The 7,403-nt window shown below is 42.3% G+C and overlaps 1 protein-coding gene across 8 annotated transcripts in view; it reads left to right on the top strand.

Annotated features, from left to right (window-relative positions):
• The first annotated feature begins 2 nt into the window (after positions 1-2).
• The window catches only part of TRIP12 (thyroid hormone receptor interactor 12), a 79,674-nt gene continuing 72,273 nt past the window's right edge, over positions 3-7,403 (top strand). For 7 of the 8 annotated variants that reach the window (XM_065639578.1, XM_065639577.1, XM_065639575.1 and 4 more), the window contains exon 1: positions 3-231. The gene's annotated coding sequence lies outside the window, so the exon portion shown is untranslated. Of the gene's footprint in view, positions 232-420; positions 464-7,403 lie in introns of those variants that run through there. The other variant, XM_065639572.1, reaches the window with a different exon arrangement.

Genomic DNA, 7,403 nt, shown 5'->3' with positions numbered 1-7,403 from the left:
ACCGCCCGTCGGCGCGGGGGGCGCGCGGGCCCCGGCGGGGCCCCGGCGCCGGGAGAAAGTAGTCCCCCAGCCTCCCCCTCGCGCCGCTGGAGGGGGTTCGGCGGCGGAGGTGGCGGACGAGGCGCTGCTCGGTGCTGCGGCTTCAGCTGATAATTGAAGGGAAGAGAGGCGGCTGCTGCTGGGAGGAGGGAGGCACGGAGCGTCTGCGGAGGCCGCATCGGGACAAACTAGGTATCCAGGGCCCCTCCGCTCTTTCAGGGGGCGCCGGGGAGGCGGGCGCGGGGCGGCGTGGCGCTGGGCCCCTCGGCAGCCTCCGGCCGAGCCTGTTGTGTCATCCCCGGCATTAGTCGAGCCGCCTTTCCCGGCGGCCCGGGGCAGGGGGAGGGGAGCAGCGCCATCCCGGAGCATTGTTACGGATGGGGGGGGGCGGGTGACGGGGACGGAACGACACGACGCCGCGCTGGTGAGAGTGTGTGTGGGGGGGGGAAGCCCAGAGGTGTGTGGTGGGGCGAGGGGAGGGGAGGCTCTCGGTGAGCAGGGAAGGGGTGGAAATGGAGCTGACAAAATGGCCAGGCAGTCACCGGAGGCTGCTCCGGGGACAGCCCGTTTCCCCCGGCCCCGGGCAGGGCTGCTGCCCGCCGCCTCGCCGGGCTGCCCGGCCTGGGGGAGCGCGGCCTCCCCGCTCCGGGCCCTGGGTGGCTGCTGATACAAAAGGGCAGTGTCAGTGTTGACACTGCCGTACCGATTTGTGTGCCCTTCCCCGTCGTCTCCCTCCCTCCCCTCCGGTTGGCCCCCTTTTCCCTAGTGGCCCTTTCTTTTTATTTTTAATTTTTTTTTCCTTGAAGGAGCTATCGAATATCCTAAAGGAAAAAATAGCAACTCCTCTTTCTTCCCCCTCTGCCCGGCTCGATAAAAATGCTAAATAATCGGCCGGCGTCCATATTTCACAAGCTTTTGGGGGAGGGTGGGGGGGAGGAAGAAGGTGGGGAGAGAATGGAGGCGCCTGTGGGGTCGGAGTCACAGTGCTGGCTGCCCACGACAGGGGTCATTTTCGCAGTTAATGTTTTAGAGCCGATGTTTTTGTTGCTTTCCGTCAAGAAGCAAGTTGCCTGGTCCTCGCGTTCGCTTGCATAATGCGTCGCACTTGGAGGCTGATCAAACGCTGGGTTCTGCCTTTCCTGCCCGGCTCTTCCTCCTTCCCGGGGCGCCGGGGGGGCTGGCGAGGGGGAGAAGTTGGAGGTGCCGGTAGAGCTGACGCCACCGGCCTGCTGGTCACCGCTTCGGTTACGTGGGGCTGGGAAACCAGCCGATACCGGGGCTTTCGCCAGACCTGTAGGCCTGTCTTCCTGCTGTTCAACTTTTTTATTGTTCCCCTTCCCCCCCCTTCTTAGCGCAACTGGCTCTCTCGGCAGCCAAGGGGTTTTCACAGCACGGGAGTCCGAAAGTCTAGACTGTGAACCGGAAAATAATAGGGGAAAGAATGGAAAGTTATGTCAAGGGCTTTGGGGGAAAAACATCGACGTATCGAACAAAGGTCCTGCCTGTATTGGAGAGAGAGGCCTGCATGTGAGGCCTGATTGTGTCGCATTTACACACAGGGAAGAAATGAGTGCTTGGTACTGGCCTAAATTTATTCTGTAAGCCAGGCATACAACTTGGGAATGCTTTTAGAGTGTGTGCAGTTTGTTTTGAGGGTGGTTTTATTATGTGTAGCAATCCAATAATAATTTTAATTTGAAGTATTTTTTTTTCAAAAGACTGTTTAGTGTGTGTGGTGCTTTTTTTTTCTACCTTGTTCAGCAGAAATAATATTGATCTAGAGGTTCTAACACCATCGCACAAAAGTTTAATCAAACAAGGTAACTTCCACAGTTTATGTATTGTGTGTGTTATGAATATTGAGCTTCCTGGTGCTTTAAAAGCTGACAGAGTTGTTGAGTAGTTACCACCTGAAAAATATGAAGTACGTCCTTCATAATGAGAAAGAAGAGGCATTCTAATTACTTAAATGAGTTTTACAAGTTTTTCTGAGGGAAACTGTCATTGTGGATATACTGTTTGTAAGCCTTTAAAAGCTAAAAGGATTGGCTGTGATTACTTCTGTTTATCTCTGGTGTATCCTCTTCTCTCCAGTTCTTGCTCTCTCTTCCCTCCCACTCCCAAGACTAGACCTCTAATTGTACAGGGCTGTTTCTTTGGTGTTTGATTTCTGCTCAAACAGATTTGTGATGTTTTTGAGTTTTTTGTTATGCTACAAGTTTTAAAATATACGTTTTTATATATAAATATAATGAACATGAAGGCAGTACTTAAAATATAACTGTATACCTTTCTGTTGTTTGGTAACCTATTTATTAAATAATGATAGGAATTAAATGTGTTTATGAAAATATTAGTATTCAGTTTTTACAGCTAGTATTTTAACAATGTTATATTTGAACTGAGAAGTTTAAAACCAGTGTTTAGTTAAGTAAATACTGTAAATAATAGTTCTGGTTTTCAGAAACTTACATGTTTATAACTTGTAATAGTTTCTATATTTGTAAAATGTAGCTGCTTGTCAGTATTTTTGATCTGAAAATGAAAGAGTATCTTTAGTGTTTATTGTTTGGTCTATCCGGCTGTTGTGGTAGAAATATAGGTAATCTGTTTGGGTATGTGTGTTTTCGTTTGTGTGTGTGGTGTGTTGTTTTTTTTTTTTTCCCCCCCCTCTCCTATGTTGTCTCTGAAAAAATTGGGAGTAGTAAACTTGAATGGGCAACTTTAAGTCTGAATGTTCTTGAGTATCCATATGGCTCCATAGGTAGGAGCCTAAGCAAGTCTTTGCTGTTAGTAGAAAAATTGTAGGTCATCCACTGTGTGGCATTATTACTTATTAATATAGCAGGTCTACTTCAGTAAGAGTGTTGACCTGTTGAGTAAGAGGCTTATGAAAATGGAGTCTTTTGATGTCTTACAGAAGTTCTTCAGGCCAAAGCAACCATTAAGGAAACATCCTGTATCTTCCCAGTAAATGAATAATCAGAACTGTCATTCTCAGTCAGGAGTCATGCCCAAATTTATTTTTATTTTACTTTTAATATTGCACTTTGTCTTCAAGCCCAGAATCCAAATATTATAGAAAAAAAATTTGTAACGGAAACTTGTTCTTATAAAGTCTTTCCTAAATTTGAGGCCCAAAGCTATCGGCAACAAAACGACTGTAGTCCTTCTGCAGCAGTTTAGCAAAAATGTAATACGGTTTACTTTAATGTTGTTGAATGAAGCCATTATAAATTTTTTGTAGGTCCTTACATCACTGATAAATACAGTTATTTACTCTGAGGCAATCCAGGAAGGTAATCTGACTAAGTTGTTTCTATTTCTATGCAGTGAAGCTGAAGCATGGGTAGGGAAGTTATTGTTTGACTAACCTACATGTTTGTATTTTGCAGTGTAAATGAATCTCAGAACTATCTGTGTTAATCGTATATTTATAGGCCATGCTATATTTTTTTCACAAGCTAATTAGTAAGCATCATGTAGAGCACTTCTGATCATGGTTCTGTCTTCTGACACACTGATACTAAATTATTGTGACAAAGTATAAACAAATCCGCAAGTTGTACAACATGGTGTACTATCACATTGTCAAAAACTTAACCTGGAATGTTTCTGGGATCTCCCATTGGCCTGTTGGATGATCTGTGTCATCACCCATTACATTACTAACACTTCCTATAAAACGCTTTCTGGACTCTATTACATTCTTAATAGTGGAAACTTTTCATCAAGCTGTCAGTGCCCTATCCAGTAATGACTCTGAAGGCAGTACTACATCTGAATTTTTCTGTAGGGTAACAGATTACCTTTGGGTCAGTGGGTTTATTTTCTGAAGAAGTTATGCTTTGAATTTGCTCTTAATATTTTAAACTACACGTAGTATCATAGCAGATTTATGGTAGTATATCAACCAGCTTCTTGCTGAGCATTTTCGTAGCTAAGTTTTATTTTGGGACATGAGGTCGGTAACTGTAAAACAAAGTCACATTAACTTCTTCCCCTCCCCCCCCCCCCCGATATTTTTTTCAGTTTACATGAAATAATGTTTCTCAAGGAGCAAAACTGTTTTCGGATTTCTCACTGGTGATCAAGTATGACAAAATGATTGTATGTAGCTGCTTGTTTCAGGATGTCTTTTTTTAACAAAATGATTAACTTTAAAACATTTTGTCAATCTTCAGTAAATAGATTTCTAGCTACATATCAAGCTCACAGTCCGTGTGAAAGACAGCACTAAGACAGCTGGCTTCCCCACTGCATGCTTGCAGATACCAGTGGTGGTTACTTCAGTGTGAAGGTTAGTTTTGAAAAGCAATTGTTCTCCTAATCCTGCCATGTGATAAAATTTTGCTCATCACATTGGTAGAATCTAACTGTAAATATGCAGTCATATTCTCCTTTAATTCTGTCTGGCAGCCAGGGTTCGAGCACACATAACCAATCTGTTTACTCGCACTGTCTATAATAAGGTTTGCCTCGCAATGTATTGACTGTTGCCAGTCTTGACTCCTGAACATACTCAGTACAAATATGGCAGGAAACTGCTGTGTATAAGTGCAATAGATAGTCAAGTTTTTAAGTGAAGACTTTTATATAGAAAAACTGGAAAAGTTAGGTATATATCAACAAAGTTGATCACAGTGATGTATATACTGGACTTTGCTATGTGTGAGAAGAATTAGGAATGATGCTCAAGCCATAGTTGCCTTCAGTTGCTCCAAAAAAGCCTCCCTTGTCATGATTCATTGAGTAAGCCAGTTTGGAAAGGACCTGTAGGGATCACTTGGCACTGCTCACCACTCAAATCTTGAATAAATAGTTTTTAACTGATTTCTGTGCTGATAAAATAGCACCATCTTCTTAAGAAATGAAAAAAATGCCAACCAACCTACAAAGGTATGTGTGGAGAGGAAACTGGAAGCATTCTGTAATGTGTAGCAGTACAACGCTGTCTTATGGAGCCGGGGGAAAGAAACCAGTGTCTCAGTATTTTTTGAACGGATTGGTCTGCTTTGTGGTGGTGTCCGCAATAAAGTGCGCGTGCTGAACTGGAAAGATTTGGCCTTCTTAAGAGGTATGAAAGGGTCTGAGTCATCTCTTGGAATGTGAACAATGAGTTGTAGGGAGCAATTTGGTAATTCAAAATGGAAGTTGAGGTCCCTGGTGCTATTTGAACAAGCAGGCTTTTTAAAGATCTGAAAGGCAAGGTTTATTTCATGTTTATTCTGCTTTCAGAATAAGTTGTTACCGACAAACCTTGTTTATTGCATAACACCCAAATAAGTAACCTTGGTGTAAAGAAGGGCAACTATTTGCTAGCCTTTTGTGAAGGTGGAAGTAAAAGAATACAAACATGTTTTGTTTTCTGATGTACGTGTGTTATTTGGGCACAAAGGTGTTAAGCTTTTAGAAGGCTGTTTAGTTATGAGATGGGCATTAGACTCAATTTCAGCAATGTGCATCTTCAGATTTGTGACTGACTACTGTTATGTCTTTAAAGCATGGTTAATATCAATTGTTATAAATGTAGGGCAGTAACTGTAATGAAGCATTTTTACTTTGATTTTTAGGGATGGTTCCTAAAGGTAAAACCATTAGAAAAAATAGGCCTGGGACAAACCTTCATAGGCCATCTAGTACATACTTATGCTCCAAGGTAACTAGGTCTAGTCTTATGCTGTCTTTGCTTTTAGAAAGCATGTGTGCTGTCTTGTTCTCCCTCATCTTTCTCCCTAACTTCTGTCTTACTTGCCTTGCTGTGAGCTTGTTATGGTTTGTCTTATCCACTCTGGGTAGGAGAAATGATCTTTCCTCTGTACTGTGGGCTTTTATGAGCTTGAAGTCTGTTCTGTACATCCTCTCTCAGTCCAAGACTGCCTAGATCTAAAAGTAGAAGTACAGGTAAATAAATGTGGAAATAGAAGATACTACATAAAAGTGTATTTTTGAAGTTGAAAACATTGTTTTTTAGGAGCAATATAAATGAGTTGAGGCACTGGAAAATGAAAGATATAAACACTACATAATAACACTAGTGATGGTGGATTTCAACATCCCCCCCCATGTCTGCCTCCCTCCCCTGCCCCAAGGAAAAGGAAAACACATACATATGCATACACACACTCCCCCTCCCAGACAATCAAGGGGCTTGCATTAAATGTCCTTGATACTGGTATAATGAACAGGTCCTTACTTCAGCTCCTAGAGTTAGTCAGGAGAAGCTGTCCTTACATCATGTATCTTTGTGGAATATGAATCTATGGTAGATGCCTATTTTTGGACAAGATAATATTGTAAGATGTGGTTAACATCAGGGCTAGAAGATGGCATCTTATCGATGTTGATAGTGCTCTCTGTCTTCCAGTGTCGAATCCCTTATGTAATTAGCTTATTCAGTGTAGAGAGTGTCCTTTCCTGGAAGGTGTGTACCATGTAACTGAACCGTCTGATCACAGGTGAGATGTGGTTGTGCATTTAAAGAGAACTAATGAAGAAAGTAACCAAAGGTGCATGTTAATAGGCTGTATGCTGAATACAAACTTGGAGCTTTTCCTTCCTTAGAGAGTGAATCCTCTTTATTTATAGGATAGACTGCATTATAATCAAGTCACTGACTGGGAACTGTAATTTATCTTTAAAACTTGTTCTGACGTCTGCAGTTGTTTCAGGTATAATAGCTCGATGAACTTGTCCCTTGTAAAGGGGTGAGTGGAAGGTGGGTAATCTGGAACAAGAGCATGCAGACAGTTGTAGTCTGTGTGAATAAGCCTGAGTGAATAGCACCTGAGAAGCAGCTGTGTAGCTATATAGCTAGGTTTCAGATCTTTAAGCAACACCAGTAATCAAAGTGCATTGATTCACGTAGTGGAAGGGGCAGGAATACCATTGGTGTACATAAAAACGGCACTTGATTTGAAGTTAACTAGAAAATTTCTAGAGAAAACACAATTTCAACTGTCCCCCATTTAAATAAAGTGATGGAAGCTGCATAATGTCGGCAAACTTAAGTCAGGATTCCAAGTGTTAAAAGTGGTGCTTTAAAGATCTGCTACAGTCTGTTCCACAGTGTTTTTAATGTTTATGTAATGATACTATGTGCTGCCATATCTTACTCTGGTAGCATTCTCCCTGATTTATTTAGCAGATAGCTTTCTACAGTAAAACACTGGTAGTAAAAATGAAGATCTGCATTATACCATAAGATTAGGAGTTAAAGAAGTTAGTTTCATTCCCTTGCTCAGTTAAAAAAAAGCTTGACAGAAGAACAAATATATTTCTTTGCCAGAAATAAGATAGCAAATATGCTTTCTTCAGATTTCTTCTATGACAACTTTTGAGTTGATATAGTCCTGCTGCATACT

The sequence above is a fragment of the Caloenas nicobarica genome, chromosome 8 (genome assembly GCF_036013445.1).
Source record: "Caloenas nicobarica isolate bCalNic1 chromosome 8, bCalNic1.hap1, whole genome shotgun sequence".
Classification (NCBI taxonomy): Eukaryota; Metazoa; Chordata; class Aves; order Columbiformes; family Columbidae; genus Caloenas; species Caloenas nicobarica.
This window is presented reverse-complemented; position numbering and strand designations above follow the sequence as displayed.